A 17,574-nucleotide genomic window follows, 5' to 3' on the forward strand; every position below is an offset into this window, starting at 1 on the left:
GAAGAGACATGCCGGTTCAAATCAAGTGTAAACCGAGGAGATTCAACCTTGGTGGCAAACAATTCAAGTGACTTGTTTTCCGATTGGGAAACTTTTTCCTTGTATACATCCCAATGCAAATCCGAGGTGATAGGCATACTTTTCAAGCGAGATTTGGCTCCAACTCCAACAGCATACCTTCCTATTAACTTAACATCAACATTGGTGTCCATCCACTTTAAGACTTGTCTCACTTTTGCAACAACATCCTCATAGCTAGGGCTTGTATCAAAAACCAATGGTTCCTCACTCGTGTCGGCATTGTTACTCAAGAATGCCTCCTTGTCCATGTAATGAACATTAACAAGTCTCTCCATCTAAAAACAACATGAATGCATTTAAGACTTCAATGAGAATTGGTGCTTATCCAAATACATCTCATTATATCCTAATCATATCAACACTAAATTATTGGTGATGTCCACAAAAGTTTCACTAATTAACACACACTAAGCAAAGTTAACCCTAATCACTAACTAACCTTAACCCCCAATCTTTCTACTCAACAAGCATATATTCCTACTATACACCATGCATATCACTATATTATCAAAGTTAACCAAGCCATTCACACTAACATAAGGGGGAAAACATGAACTAGGGTTCCACCAACATGTAAAAAATGCAACCAAAATAACAAGATTTAACCAAAACAAATTGGGTGATTTGAAGGAGATTACCACAAGCAACAAAGTGATGGAAAGATCCACCTAAGGGAAGCACCTTTTGGAGAGGATTTGAGGGGGGGCTTGAGGGGTGAGAGAGAGTGGGGGCGGGCAGCAAATGTTCTTCAAGCTCGGGCTGGATTGGGGAAAGTGTGTGGGGTGGGACCCACACACTCTCCCGGTGGGGTTATCCAGTTACCAGGGCCAAACGCCAGGGTCCTTGGCGTCTGGTCCCTTTGCCACGTCAGCAGGTCAACGGGTAGGCGGGCAGTGCGGGCCAGGGGCCAGACGGCAGGGTTCATGGTGTCTGCTTCGCAACCCAGACGTCAGGGATGTTGGCGTCACCTAAAAAGGTCAGAAACGAAAAAAAAATCAAAACAAGGTCAAATCAGGATTTTGTTAGCCACATAGGTCAGAACAGTAATTTTGTCCATCGTAGGAAGTCCACAAGCAAAGCCTTCCCGGCGGGCAGTGGTAGTGGGCTCAACTTCATGCATTGCAGGAGTCCTCGAGGCCGAAGCCTTCTGGTGGCCCTAGACACGATGCACATTGATCAAGGTCGAACAGCGGGACAACATAGCCCCGCGACATTTTGGTGTTGCCATGCCATAGCGGCCGCAGGGGCAGCGCAGCGGCTGGTTGTGGTGTCGATGATGACAATGATTTTCTGCAGAGTCCTCCTTTTTCTTATTTGAATCGATAGTGGATCTTGCAGGTTCCAGTTTCCGATGGAGGTGGCAACATATATTCCTGGTCCCTGGAAAGAGGCGATTTGCAAACTTGTGTAGTTGTGTGCACATTGACTATTTTCCTCTCAGTGCGTGACCCCATGTTGCTAACTATCTCTACCATGCGCAATGTCGATGGGTTGTGGCCTCTGAATTGGAGTTTCCTGGTAGTCTGCTTTGTTGATTAGTCATCCCAGCCTTGGTCAGTGCACATATTTGAGTGCTCGGCATGGCCCACAGAAGTCATTTGTGATGTCAGATCTGGTGACTCTATTTCTGTTCAATGCCTGACTTTGGCCATTATTGTCCGTGGTGCCCCATGTGACTAGCCTAAATCGTCTCTGTGTGGGAGGTTTGCACACTCGACGGCATGGGATCAATGGTGAATTGGTGATGACGAATGTCTGTAGGCACTGCTTGGGAGGATGTGTTCCACGGGCATGGTTCCAATTGCCTTCTGTAGGAATGTGTGTGTGTGTGTGTGTGTGTGTGTGTGTGTGTGTGTGTGTGTGTGATTGCACAACGATGGGTCGGCAAGTGGTGGCAGCACAAGGTGACGTTTGCTAGATGGTACTCTGAGTGTGGGATCTAGAGTTCAAGGGATGAAAAATCTAGGTCTCTCCTTGATTGGTTGAACTTGGCAATGAAATTGTTCACACATAGTCCCCTTGTGGAAGGCATTGCACATAGTTTCTAGACTATGATCTGCACTCTAGTTGGTCCACCAATGATGACGCTCGTGCATTGTTTCCTTCCTGGAGTTGTCATTTTTCGAGCACATATCTTGTTACCTTGAGTTGCCATCAATGATATTTGACATTAATGTTTACTGTAGTTGTTCAATTGGTCTTTCACTTTTGAAATAATTTAGGTAAGTGCGTCCTCGATGTGTCGAAGTGCACCACCGACGTTTCAAAATTCACGCCAAAACTCCATGCAACTTTGTAGGCTTGGAGAGAAGAGGAACAACAAGTACTCGAAGAGTGTCGACGTAGGGGTTGCTCCAGTCAACAGTAACAGAGGTGTTATGAGTGACAAACTATGACAGAAAAGTGAGATTTCCCAAAGCATTGAGGTCCAAGTCGACGTTGGATGTTATAGTGTTGTCAACGATATTCAGAGACCTACATGAAAGATCGACACTCACATACCGTTTCCCGCATAATTAAAGAATTGCCATTAGCACTAATCATGTGCAGAATGACACAACACTTCCACAAATATGTGAAACATATATAAATCAGTCAGAGTAGATTAAATTCATGTAAGGTTACTTGGTTTGAGGAGTGCAGCGCCGATGCCATCGTATCTGAATTTCACGCTGAAACACAGGGTCCATCAAATAGAAATCAGGTCATGGATTAGGGTACAAACAGGTCAAACCATCTGGACTGGGTGGTTGTGTCCTCCCTTCTAAGAACTCAAAAAATCACCGCAGACCATGTCGGCTGGTATATGCGCCCAGGGCCCAGCAATGTATCTACTGCTTTTAGTTGAACTTGAATTTTATGATGGGCTTGCCGAAGCTCTCCATGGCCAAGCTTACATAGGCCGTGCTCTATTGCTCGGTGGTTCAATTTGTACTCCATGCATACTCTACGCTGAGCAGCTCACTAGTAAAACATGAAAGATCAGAATGTGCCTATTTCTAAAATTCTTAGAGACAAGCCAAGAAATATTTCGTCCAAGAACGATGTGTTCACCAAGGGTGCAAGTTTAGTCACATATCAGTTAGAGTAGGAGGCATCAGGAGTCCAGCCGTAGAAAACTAGTCAAGGCCCTCTACAGTCTGCCAGATCACCTGTTCAATAAGAAAGATAACCCAAGTTGTGCTTCCACTACACATTTTTGCATAAATTAAGGAGCTTGGTAGTGTGTTATTTAGTAGTTGCTTCGTTAACCACCGCACAGTTTGCTACTCCATGGAGATGGTTGAAAACGCTACATTATGAAAATGCTAGATTTCTTAGGCCCCACGAAATAATCAGAAAATACACGTGTTCTAAGGAGCGTTGTGAGAGGAGTCTAGAACCAGCTTCCAATATATCTTATTTATAAATAAAATATTAACTTTCTGGTGCTCTAAAAGTTCCTAAATTGTTTATTTTTGTGTTGAAATGGATGTAAACGTGTGTGAAACTATCATCATGGTATCCATCAAACCACATTTAAGTCTCGAAGGACCAAATCACATGGAGAAGATCCTATGTACCATTTCTTCTGTTCAGTACACCATTAACTATTTGACAAATATAAAACATAGAAAAAAAGTTGATGTTCATGAGGGTCACATATGCCAAAGTTGGCCCTTTGACGGAAGATGCACACAATAAAGAAAACACGACATGCCAATTCATTACTTCTGCGGAGATTCTAGTACCCATTGTCCCCCGCCTTTAAAAGGCATATGTGCTCTTCTTCCCTAGTAACATACATACGTGCAATCTTGAGCGAACAAAGAAACCGAATTACCTCCCTCTCCCACCACCACCATATGACCATTTGAAGGTCTCCATAGTGCAACAGTTAGATGAATCCATGGCCAATTTGATTTGATATGACGCTATTGTGGTGTGAGTCGCCTAAGCATTTCAAGCGGTCCCATAGTTTAATTAGGATCTGATTTGATCACCTCTTGAGTGAATTTTCTAGATTTTGTTAAGCATCGGTGCCTTGTTTCTGGTTGTTATGATTTGTGATTTATCGGCGAGTTCACCTTAAATGTAGGTTTGCTCAAAATTGATTGGAACCAAAACTTGCAAAGGACTAGGTGTTGGAGGCATCCAGGAAGATTTATGAGCAACTTTGCATGGATCGTGAAGCACTACATTCTCTTGGAGTAGTTCTTTGTCAACTACTTGTAAGATGAAAGTGGGGAGTCAGAATAGTCACTAGACCTTCATCTAAAAATTGAAAATAACAATAATGTGGCAATGTAATAATTATACTTACATTTGCATGTGGTTCATGACATTTCAGTTACTCCCTCTGTTCCTAAATATAAGTCTTCTTAGTGATTGCAATATGGACTACATACGGAGCCACTATAAACTATGTCTATATACATCCGCACGTAGTTCATATTAGAATATCTAAAAAAACTTATATTTAGGAACGGAGGGAGTAGTGTAAATAACACATATTTAAATATTTGGTAGCATTATTTGAGATCTCCACGACTGTTTTGATAATATAACAATATCCTCGATTACTTCTGATGAAGACATTTCAAAATAATAAATGTTTTAAGCCCCAACAAATATTAGAAAACACAGCCGTGATAGGGAACATTGGGGAAAGAGAACGGTGGCCAGAGCCGAGAGAAGATAAGAGCGAAGTAGAGTGACATCATCATGCATATTGTCCATTGCCAGACAAGGCAAAACCCATGTCAGGATAGCATTGACCGACGTCGTGTGGGAGCAGTATGATGCGGCTAGCCACACCTATTTGCTATAACTCAGCACATTTTAAATAATTGACAGAAATCGATGTCATTTCAGAGAATTTGATATAGTATGCTCCCAACAAGACAGGTCTAGTTTTCCAGTTTAGAGGCAAATAAGAAATTGTGTAAAAAGTGTGACATGTCATGACTATGAAGTTAAATACGTCATGGGGCGAAAACTGTCACAAAGTCACAACTTTTAAAAAAAATGAAGGCAAAAGAATTGCCTCGTCGATTGATTAAGAAGAAGAGAATTGTCCGGTTAATTTATGGAAAAACAGGCTAAAACCGATACAATCAAATCATAATTGAACTACTCACCAATCATCAGACCCCACGAGCACATGTGCAAACCACCAAACCCTCCTAACACACAATAACTACTGATGTTTGTACACCACAATTGAAGCCAACAAGAACATCCCAACAAAGATAGTGGACCACATCAAAACTACAATGACGACCCAAACCGTGAGGACGAGCCGACCGTGAGGATGAGTCCCGCACATGTGCCTGGCAATTCCTATTTAGCGCTACAGGCGCCAGTTATTGGTTGTTTCTGCAAACCGGCGCCTGCAGCGCCGTTAGCTGGGCTCGGCCCATTCCATTTTTCCGTCGTAAACAAAAATTTATATTTGCGTGATTCGATCATGCGACCTCCAGGCCAATGGCACGACGCGCTGGGACGTCCTATCTGCCGCATTTTGCGGCATAATGTCGACCCTTCGCATAGGATAGTCCCTCGACTGGGCCGGCCCATGCAGGCAGCGAGCGTTGTAAAACAGGAACGGAAAACGTAGTGCTTCGTATAGGATTCGAGCTTGCGACCGCACCCTGTAGATAGAAGTACCTAACCACTACGCCTGATTCTTGTTGGTGGTAAAGGGGCAATTCAAATGGCTTAGAACTAGCGACATCGGCTGATCTGATTATTTTCATTTTTTCGATATTTTCTTTTAAATTCAAAATATATTTTTAAACATTTCAAACATTTTTTACAAAATAGACACGAGTTTTAAGAAAATGTTAGCATTTTTTTGAATTTGTAACCAAATTTTAAAAACCAGAACAAATTTGAAGTTGTGGACAATTATTCAAAAACAGGAACAGTTTTTCAAAAATTACAATCAATTTTGATAAAAACGAACAACTTTTTAGAAAATCTGAACAATTTTTTGACAAAATCTGAACAACTTTTATATTTTTGAACACTTAAAAAAAGTTTTTTAAAATTTCTGCACATTTTCATAGACAAGAACATTTTTTTTTGCATATGCCAACAAAAATTGAAATTGCAGAAAATGATTTTGAAAAACGTGAAACATTTTTTGAAGTCGCAAACAAATTATGAAATTCTGAACAAAATTTTAAACTTAGAATATTTTTTGAATTTTTTAACAAATATTTGAAAATGGAACATTTGATGAAATTCTGAACAAAAATTGAAACCGTAAATATTTTTTGAATTTGTGAAGAAATATTTGAAAATGGAACATTTCATGAAATTATGAACAAAAATTGAAACCATGAACATTTTTTGAATTTGTGAACAAGTATTTGAAATTTGAACTTCATGAAATATCTAATAAAAATTGAAACCATGAACATTTTTTGAAATTCCTGAACACTTTTTCAAGCTCGAACATTTTGTAATTTCGGACCAAAATTTACAACCGCGAACATTTTTTGTAATTCTGGAAGTTTCTCTGAAAATATAAACATTTTCGAAATTTCTGAACAAATTTTGAAATACATGAATATTATTTCAAATTCTAAACATTTTTTGATTTTATGAACATATTTTAAAACAACGAAATAAGAAAGAAACGAAAATGAAAAAACAGCAAAAGGAAAAGAAAGAAAAGAAACAGAAAAATGGAAACCTAAAGAGAAAAAGAAAAAGAAAAACCAGAAAACCGAACTGGGAAACTCTAGAAGGTATCCAAAACCGGATACACTGCAACACGTTAAATGGGCCGGCCCAAGTATTCGCCCAGGGTCTGTGCGAAAGGTCGACAATTTGACACAGCTTGCGTCAAATAGGATATTCCCGAGGCGCTAACCACCACAGCACCTACCATTAGCTGCACACCTGCAGCTTCTTACGTCGTTTCCTTTTTCTATTTATTTTCCATTTTTATTTTTTCGTATTTCTTTTTTATTCGGAATGGTTTTTGTTCTGTTTTTTATTCTTTTATTATTTTTCGTTTTTTCTTTTTATTCGGAATGGTTTTGTATGATTTTTTTCTTTATTCCTTTTCCTGATTTGAATGAACATTTTTTCAAAATGATTAACCCTTTTTCAAGCTGATGGACTTTTTTTCTGAATCAATGAATTATTTTTCAAAATCGATAAACTCTTTTTCAAAATCGATGAACTTTTTCTCAAAATCGATGAACTATTTTTAAAATTGATGAACTTTTTTTCTAAATCGATGAACTTTTTTTCAAAATCCATGAACTCTTTTTTAATTTGATGAACTTTTTTCAATATAGATGAACTCTTTTTTAAATTCATGAACTCTTTTTCAAAATTGATTATTTTAGAAAATGATGAACTTTTCTAAAAACTGATGATCTTTTTTTAAAATGTACATTTTTTTCAAAGAAATTTGTTGATACGTCAACGTTTTGCTAAAGGAAGCATTAACTAGGCCGGGTTTCTACTTGTATACAAAGGAGCAAGTATGGTCTGGTAGTTATTGCGTTAAGTTATGACTGGTGAGGTGTTCGAATCCCATATCCCATTAGGATTAGTTTCTTCTTTTTTTCGCGTTTTCCTTACTGAGCCGGTGTCTGGGCCGGCCCGCTAGGGGTCGCTAGCGAGCGCCGGTGGCATCAACCGGCGCCTGCAGCGCTGATTAGGAGCACCCCATGTGTCTTCCCGTGGGGCGCCTGGTAGCCATCCATTAGAGAGCTGCTACACAGACGACATATTCGGACGATTTGCAGACGATGCAGGGCATCCAGCCATCCATGCGTAGTCCAAAAGTGAACATCACCGTTGAGTCCTCCCATCGTTCACGGATCGGCTGGTTTATGTCGTCCATACAGCAATTTCGCATCCATTACGTCCTCGCGGCCGAAGAGAACAAAGCAGCCAAACCTTAGTCATCCACTAACCGTGCCATCCCCCTACTGGGCCAAGCACGCCCAATAATATCAACTCCCCCACTTATCCCAATCTTCTTTCCTATGGCGTTCACCGTCCACCTATCCTTCCTTCTTCCACAATCCATCAACAGTACTTCTAGAAACACAACTACCAAGGGAGAGGAAAACTGCCAGGGGACAGAACCGGAAGAAGAAAAAGCTCTGCTCAAGGATGCTCTGAACGACCCAGGAGGAGAAAGAAAAACTAGGAAACATCAAGTATGTCATATACTCCCTCTGTTCCTAAACGTAAGTCTTTGTAGAGATTCCACTGGGTGGATTACATACGGAGCAAAATGAATGAATCCATCCTGAAAATGCATCTATATACATCTGTATGTAGTTTATAGTGGAATTTCTACAAAGACTTATATTTAGGAACGGAGGGAGTACAAACTTATTTGCTGCAAAACATCATGATTCTCACAAACAGAAAAGTAGCTCTCCATGGTTCTATATACCAAATCCAAACAACATCCCCATGATCCAAGAAAAAACTTTACTGACTAACGCCCGGGCGGAAACCCCAAAAGCATGCATTTTCCCCCACCAGAACTAAAATTAATTATGACATGCTTGCATAGTCCACTGCGAGCTAACTTGTGACCTTCATTCTGTGAAACACCAAAATAGAATGAACATGCCATATGATGTGTTTCCCTCTTATAAAAAATACAATGGGAGGAGTGACATCGATGACGCCTCTAGGGAAGAAGTGATGACGATGACGCCTGTGTGTTATCTCGGCGAGGCCCTCTTTGGAGTGGTGTGAAAGGGGTATTTATGTGCGCCTCTCAGCGGTTGTGATGGTTTCGCAAGGTTTCCATAAATAACAGGGCAATCTTGTTTTCGCTCGGTTTTCAATAATTAAACGAGCAACTCTTTTCTTTTTAATGAATGTAGGAATCCCGCTATTTTGAAAAAAAAACGATGGGAGGGAGAACATGATATTGGGAGGATGTTCTAGATTTGTTCTTGGCGTGCTTGCCAATTTATTTCTGCGTATAGACATGAGCTGCATCCCATTCTCTGTATAGAAGGAAAGCACCTCTAGACATGGGAATCCATTGGTACCACTTATACTGTGAGCCTTCCTATGGACTACGCCTCTCCTTTTATGCACAGAATGAAAAAGGACGACGTGGGTAAGCCTCCAAACCATGGCAATGGTGCCCTCTATAATGACAGGGTCGCAGACAAATATTATGCATAGAGATATAGTTCTACATAGGAGGATGATGCATCTGCTTTGGCCTCCAGTTGAAGATGCACACATAACACAACAGAGAGAGTACACATCATGAAAACTCTTGATGGAGCCAAGTAAACTTAATTACCCACCAATAGATACCACCACGAGGATTGAGTTCCCATTGGCCCCGGCCTTTAAAAGGTGCATGTGTCCATCTTCATTTGCAACACACACATGCACACGGTGCTCCCTTTCCCACCATTACCACCACCATATAACTTCTAAACATCATGATAGCTCGAGATTTAGTCTAGCCCATAGCTAATTTGATATTATATATGATGCTATTGTGGTGTGGGTTGGTTAAGCATTTCAATTGGTCTCATAGTTTAGGATCTGGTTTGATTGCCTCTCCTTGCTTTTTTAGGTTCTATAAGCATCAATGTCTTGTTTGTGGTGACCCCGACTCTAGATCTTTTTTTTGCGGGGACCCCGACTATAGATCTATTTGATTGAGTTTTGTTTCTTGGTGACAAGACTATCATATAGGTGAGTTCTTCCCAAATGGCCAAATGTAAGATTTCTCAAAATTGATTGGAGTTGGAACTGGGTCACAACTAGGTGTTGGAGGCATCTATGAAGATTTAGGAGTGTTCTACTTTAAAATGTCAAGTGGCATCATAACTGCTGAATCTATGTGTTTTCCACCTACTTCTATGGACTCTGGATAAAGCTGAGGGAAGATGACATCACGTGAATTATATTGAGCCGGTCTGCATGATGGTCTAGTAATAAGATTAGTGAAGCTTGATGTGTTGGTTGTTTATAGCATTGTACGCGGCTTATGGTTGCTTCTAGCAGTGTTCCCTTTTTTTGTGCTTTCTTGTGAGATGTTCGGACTTTGAAACTTAATTTGCAATAACAGTAGGTTGAGTGCATCAGCTGATCTAGAGGCCAGGGGCATTTCCCCCCTCCCTTAAAGAAATCCTAACTGCTAAATGTATACCGAAGGCCACTCATTCAGTTCAAAGTTCATGCAACTAGCAGAGACAAAATTAATTAACTCTCAAATCCTTAATGTGGCCGCATGTATACTCCTCCCTCCCTTCAATTGAATCAAGAATCAGATGAAGCTTACGAGTATCAAACACCAAATCCTGAGCTTACGATACCCCACGATTCTGTACTCCCCCCACTCCCCCCGCGTCACCCCCGCTCGAGCGACTCGGGCGGGGTCGCAACCCTAGTCGCCGGGGCTCCCCGTCCTTTCACCCCTTCCTCCACCGCCGTTGAAGGACGCCGCCAGCCTAGCCCGGGGGTTAACGACGGTGGCGAGGGCCTTCCCTCTCACCTACGCCATGGGGGCGGTGCAGCCCCGCGGCGTGTGGTGGCACAGCCGATCTGGCCTTGGCGGCGTGACGGGCATGCCTTGACCGGTGGCGGCACAGCGGCCGCCTCGGCCTAGGGCGGCGATGGTGGCGGTGATGGATGGTAGAAAAATTGTTGTTGAGACTGGAATCTTACGCATCATGAAGAGCTTACCAGAAGGGTCAAAGAAGGTTGTTATGCCATTGAGGTTTTCGGTAAGTTTTTCCAAAACCTTCATTACCCTTATCTTTGTTCTGTAGCACTTTTTTGTTGACCAATTGAGCCATGCTTTATAATCTCTGCAGATGAATTTACAGCAAGGTATCCACAACGTGAATGAGATAAACAAGAAGTTTGATTACAAGAACCGTCTCGACAAGAATGACTTGGTGAGTGATGTGCCCACATGATTCATCTCTTTTTGTTGACACCCACAACATGTTCAGTTGCACATGGCACATCTGTTAGTTGGCACATACTTGTTGCAACATGTTTTTAACTTGACCAAGTCTTTTACTGTTTTTTCTTAGCTACAGTCTGTATCTGTGTCTGAAATCGTTCACGCTTGCAGGTCATGCTGCCAGTGCTTGAGTGCGCTGATGTAACCGATAAGGAGGGAGGGAGGCATTATTGGGTCTTCAATGTCAACTTGAGGGACGGACGCTTCGAAGTTCTTGATTCAAGCAGGACGCTAGATGACATTGAGCTGATGACCACCGCCTCTACCATCGCGGGGGCAGTACGCCAGCTATGGAGGAAGCATTACCCAAAGTTCAGCATCGAGCACTTCCAGATTATTGACATTGACGTACCGAAGCAGCTCGGCAAGTAAGACAATAAGCATGGCTCTCTTCTCAATTCTTACCATCATTTAGTAGTTTTTAAATTTTTCTACATGTGCAATCTTTAGTTTTTTAAGACACAGTACTAGTCTGCAATCTGTTTATCATTTTTATGAGTTTCTAATGGATTATCTAGCCAGTTGCAGAGTGGCACATAAGCAGTTGCACAGTGGCACATAAGCAGATGCACAATAGAACATAAGCAGTTGCACAGTAGAACATAAACAGTTGCACAGTAGAATATAAGCAGTTGCACAGAGTGCATTATCTTTATTGGTTTTAATTTTATGTGACAAATTTTCTTTTCTTGCCCATCGCAGTAATGAGTGTGGGCTGTTCGCACTGCTTAGCGCCACCGAGTGGAACGGTAGCCAACTGCCCAACTATGAACCCAAGGAAGTACTCAACATCAGGAAGAAGCTGGCATATGACTGGGTCACCAACGTGCACAACACCGCCCCATGGAGGAAATTGCTGAGATACAACAAGGACTAGGTCAGTACTCTTTTTCTTTCTCTGCTCCATGGAGGTAGTTGCTGGTTTGCACAATTTTTAAGCAGATTTTGTAGTTGCACACTAGTAGCAATTCCGTTTGCAAGTCAATATCATCACTTTTGTTGATACACTAGGAGCACTAGACATAGGATTGTTCAACAACTAAATATTTAACAAGTTGCCAATAAAGGCACAAATAGCAACCTTTTTTACACAGTGCATGAACTAATTCAAGGAGCATAAATTAGATAAAGAGAAATCATAGATGTTGATGTGTCAACTTGGTCACAACATTGCTAAAAAAATATCATTCTTTTCCTTTTTCGTCTCAAAGTTACAAATGATGAAACAGAATCACAGTAGCCTGAGTGGACACACAACAGCAGTGTGCTCTATAGATTGGCACTGGTTGCATTTGTTTTTCTTCTTTGGGTGTAGCTCCAGCGCCGATTTGTACCATCGAATTTTTGCCCTACCCTTTGTAGTAGACCTTGGAGGATCCCTGGGCACAAAATCATCAGAAGCTTGTGTAGGGGATGCAGCCTCCAACGGGGCAGTAGGACCATCACGATCACCTGTGTAATAATCATATAAAAATTTAGTACTTTTTTTGTTGCGCAACCAGCACTGATGTTCTCTGCAACCACACAGCCCATGATGTGCAACTAACTGGTTGCTGTGTGCAAGTTAAGTTGGAAAAAACACCTGTAGTAGCACGGCCCATCATGGTACTTGGATTGTAATCGCCTATGGGCAGAACAGGAAAAACAAGTTAGATTTTTAGCTTGATCCTCAAACTAACACAGCGCACGCAACTAGGCAACATGTTCTGTGCAACTGGGCAGTATGATATGTGCAACTGAAGTCACACACCCTAGTTTTGTTGGGAGTTGGGGAAGGTATTTTACCTGGGTGATTAGCCCCCTGAGTCCTGCCTGTAGGTCCATTGGGGGTAGCACGCAGGGCACTACTAGTTGGGCCAGGCGGGGGAGGAGGTCTTTGAGGGTTGGCATCACCTATAGCCAGAACAGGACAAACAAGTTAGTTGTGTTATCGTTGATGCTCGAACTAACACATCGTGCGCAACTAGGTAGCCTGTTTTCTGTGCAACTGAGCACCATAATATGTGCAACTGGAGTTACAGACCTAGTTTGATGGGGAGTTGGGGCAGGTAATTACCTGGACGATGAGGCCCCTAAGTGTTGCCTGTAGGGCCAGGAGGTGGAGGATGTACTTGAGGGTTGACATCATCTATATCCAGAACAGGAAAAACAAGTTAGTTGTGTTATCTCGATGCTTAAACTAACACAGCATGCGCAACTAGGCAGTCTGTTTTTGTGCAACTGGCCACCATGATGTGTGCAACTGGGCACAATGATGTGTGCAACTGAAGTTACACACCTAGTTAGATCAGGAGTTGGGGCAGGTAATTACCTGGATAATGAGCCCCCTGATTACTGCCTGGAGGTGGAGGAGGTCCTCGAGGGTTGCCATCATCTGATGGCCCCGTGGCAGCAGTCGGTTTTTTCTTTTTCTTGGACTTGTTCAGGTGGCCGATCTCGGTACGTGCTGCGCGCATATGCTTGTATACAATAACTTGTGCTGGATCAGAACCACTCGCAAACTTTGCTAGTTTCCAAAAATCGTATATCATGTTCCTCTCCCTTATCTGCTTCTTTGACTGAGGAGGCATTTCATCCGGTTGCTCATAACCAGTCCCTGGCGCACTAGGTACAGCAGTAGGTGTCCACCGTCTTAGCAGGTACCTTTCCGGTATGACATCAACTCCAATATGGGTGAACACCTTGAGGATGTGGCAACAGAGGATGCCGTCCTTGTCCATTTTACAGCACTCACACAAATAGGAACCCTCCTCCACCCTTGCCTGCACCAAGTAGTTTCGAGAACCATATTTGGCAACAAATTCCTGGTTCGGTCTGAGCTCAAACATATCAGCACCAACTTGGAATGCATTATAACGTCCAATCAGCTCACACTCTTCTCTGAACTTGCGGTAAAGGTCCCTAGTATAGGTTTTGTAAGCTTGCTTCTCTATTGGGAAGTTGGACCACAGCTCAATCTCAAGGTGTTCTGTCCTGTAATCATTGCAGCCTTCCTTGGCAAGGATGTGGTTCTGGATTTTTTTTAATATTGCTTGACAAAGTTCAGCATTGAGTTGTGTGGGTTCACATATCTTTTCAGGACGGTGTTGAACCCCTCACTAGTGTAGACTGTAGGAACGAGAAGAACCTGTGCTTGAAGTAGCACAGCACCCAAGTTGACCTGTATTCGTACAAGTTCTCAAAGTGTGTGTGTGTCATAGCCTCGTACTTCACCATTAACCCAGCCCAATTCTGCTGAAACTCGTCTATAGTGAAGCTGAAGTCAACACACTTGTTGAAATCATCAGAGAGTCCTGGATTCCGGCACAGCAGCCAACCAACTTTTTCCTAAGCCTTTTTCATGATGTGCCATCGACAACAGCGGTGCACGGTGGTTGGAAAGATGCTCTGTATTGACTGCCTCATTGCACCATCCTGATCGGTGATGAAGTTGTCAGGAGGTTTGTCATCCATAGCCTCTAGGAATGCTCCAAAGACCCAATCAAAGCTCGATGCCAACTCCTGCCTCACAAACACGCAACCCAGTATGAAAGATTGGCCATGTCGGTTTATTCCTATGAAGGGCGCGAACGGCATATTGTACATGTTGGTCATGTAGGTGGTGTCAAACGATATGCAATCGTGGTACGCCTCCGCATAAGCTTTTCGAGCTAAGCCATCCACCCAAAATATGTTGACAACTCTGTCCTCTTCATCGTATTCACCTTATAAAAGAAGTCTGGATCGGTTTTTTGTATATCCTTGAAGTGCGCAATTGTCTCAATCAGATCACCCTCCTTTGTGTCATCTCTACAGAAACTTGTACAAAGATTAGTTATTGCCTTTGGTCCGAGTGGCACCATCATCTCAGATCCATAGAACTCTGCCATTACATGCATCATACGTCCTGCATAATACAAAAACAAACAGTATATCCTTTTTTTAGTTGCACGAATGCGCACATCCAGCTGCACAGTAATAGGACATGTGTTGGCACAGAAGATAATCGTAGGAAATGGACACCTAGCTACATCTTTTTTAAACACTTTTGCACTTGTTGCATACAGGACATTGTCTAGTTGCACAGTATAGACAATCTAGTTGCACAACAAGCACCAAAAGTGAAGTCATTTCAGTTGCACACCAGTTGGACACCAGTTGCACAGTTAAGTCATTTCAGTTGTACAGTAGTACCATAACAGTTGCACACTGGACTGCCTAGAGGAAAACTTAATTCTTTAAGGGATATAGAAAAACACCACACCTGTAGTCAACTTGCAGTTATACAAGATGCGCAGAAACTCCTTTTCATTAGGTGAGATGCCTTGGTGGGATCTCAAGTATTTGGACAATGAAGGTTTGTTCACTAACGGATGATTGTGGTCACGAACAAAGTGTGTCACCTCTCATCGCCCATCTATCAGCTTCACCAACATTTTTGCTTTGCACTGAGTCTACTTTATTGTCTCGCGTTTGCGCTTCTTCTTCTTCTTACTAGTACCAGCCTCCTCTTCAGCAAATATTGGAGGTTCTTCTTCCATCTCCTCATCACTGTCAACAGATTTTGGATCTGGAATAGGGTCCAGGACAGGAGGAGCGTCAGCTCCTCCATCATCAGCTTTGGACTTCTTGAACTTGTTGCAGCAAAACTGTTGTTTTATCAATTCATTGGTGCGGGGTGTCCGTCTAGATGTGTTCATTTTGATAGAGAAACCCATCCGTAGTGCGTAGCTGTTGTAGTGATCCTTAGCAATTTGAAGGCTGTCAAACCTCATGCCAAAATAGGGTTCCATAGGTTGAGAACCAGCCTCATCCTCTCCTTCTTCTTCTTGCACAGCTCCGTCAACAGCCCCAGCTCCTAGCTCAGTCCTGGTTGGACCAGGAACATTTGCCTCGGTTCCCGTGTCATCTAGAGTATGGCTCTCTGACTGCAAAGACACCACTACATGGGCACCACGGGTTGATGGCTGGCCTGCCACATTGTCATGACCCATAGGGTTTCCACCATGACTTGCCTGCGTGTAGTAAATAGATCAAACATTTTCTGTCTGGTTTCCTTGTGGTATGCTGGGTTGCTGTTGATCCGTATCATGAGGAAGCTCATTGAGATCAGGAGGCAACTCATTGAGATCAAGCATTTTTTTCCTTTTTTGGATGCTGCCACACACTCACTACACATATAAAAAAGAAGAAAGTGATGTCATCAGTTGTTAATCATAGAAAAGAGTGTTTTCAAACAACCTAAAAACTTAGTAAATAGGTAGTTGCACACCATTTTATGATAATCTTAGTTCCAAAAGCAACATGTCTGTAGCAGAATCTATTATTATAGCATGCATGCATTTTTTTTGCTTTTGCACAGAGTTGTTATGTTAGTTGCATAGTTTGCAGTAAATTGTTGGCAAGAACTTGACTTCTTTTTACCATGGAGTTTTTGACTTTTTCCTCTGCTTTTGTTGCAATGATCCGCACGGTTTCCGTTGGCAAGGAGCTTATTCAGATTTTGCTGCACATAATTGGGACACAATTTGATGCTACTTTTTCAGATGCAAAATCTAGGTGAAAGAAGAAAGAAGAATTTGATGACAGACTATAGATATATATTTTTCGTCGTCATTTCTGTTTCTACTTCCAGCATATTTGAACATATTTTTACACTATAGCTTTACAATAGGTGTGCTACCAGAATATATGTGTGGGACAAGCAATATATGTGTGACTACTTTAATGTGGTTTTATGGCTTCAACAACCTTGTTTATTTATCTGTTGCACATATTGCTGCAGAAGTTGTCGTACTGCAGTTTTTTGGTTTTGGCTAGGATAGATCTTTGAGTTGGCCAGGATGCATATATCAGTTGGCCAGCATGCAAGTTTAGTTTGACAGTCAATGTGTTCAGTTTTGCTAGAATAGATGTTTCAATTTCTTAGGATGCATATATCAGTTGGCCAGCATGCATGTTCAGTTGCACAGTCCATGTATTCAGTTGGATAGAATAGATGTTTCAATTTTCCTAGGATGCATATATCAGTTGGCCAGCATGCATGTTCAGTCGCACAGCCAGTGTGTTCAGTTGGCTAAAATAGATGTTTGAATTTTCATGGATCCATATATCATTTTGGCCAGGATGCATGTTCTGTTGCACAGCCAATGTATTTAGCTGGCTAGAATAGACATTTCAGTTGGCCAGGATGCATATATCAGCTTGGCCAGGATGCGTTCTGTTGCACAGTCAATGTGTTTAGTTGGCTAGAATAGACGTTTCAGTTGGCCAGGATGCATATATCAGTTGGCCAGCATGCATGTTCCGTTGCACAGTCAATGTGTTCAGCTGGCTAGAATAGACGTTTCAGTTGGCCAGGATGCATATATCCAGCAGGCAAGCATGCATGTTCAGTTGGCTAGAATCATGTATTAGTTGGCCAGAAAATATGTCTTAGTTGACTTGTTGAACACATAAAAGGGGGAAACTTGCTTGGCATGCATGTTTAGAAAAACACGTTCAGTTTCGATCTGGGAACCCTAAGTTAGTGTGCAGATGCA

The 17,574-nt window shown here is 42.1% G+C and overlaps 1 pseudogene; it reads right to left on the bottom strand.

Annotated features, from left to right (window-relative positions):
* Positions 1–12,284: 12,284 nt before the first annotated feature.
* The window catches only part of LOC119338573, a 5,848-nt pseudogene continuing 558 nt past the window's right edge, over positions 12,285–17,574 (bottom strand).

Source organism: Triticum dicoccoides, chromosome 7B (assembly GCF_002162155.2).
Source record: "Triticum dicoccoides isolate Atlit2015 ecotype Zavitan chromosome 7B, WEW_v2.0, whole genome shotgun sequence".
NCBI lineage: Eukaryota > Viridiplantae > Streptophyta > Magnoliopsida > Poales > Poaceae > Triticum > Triticum dicoccoides.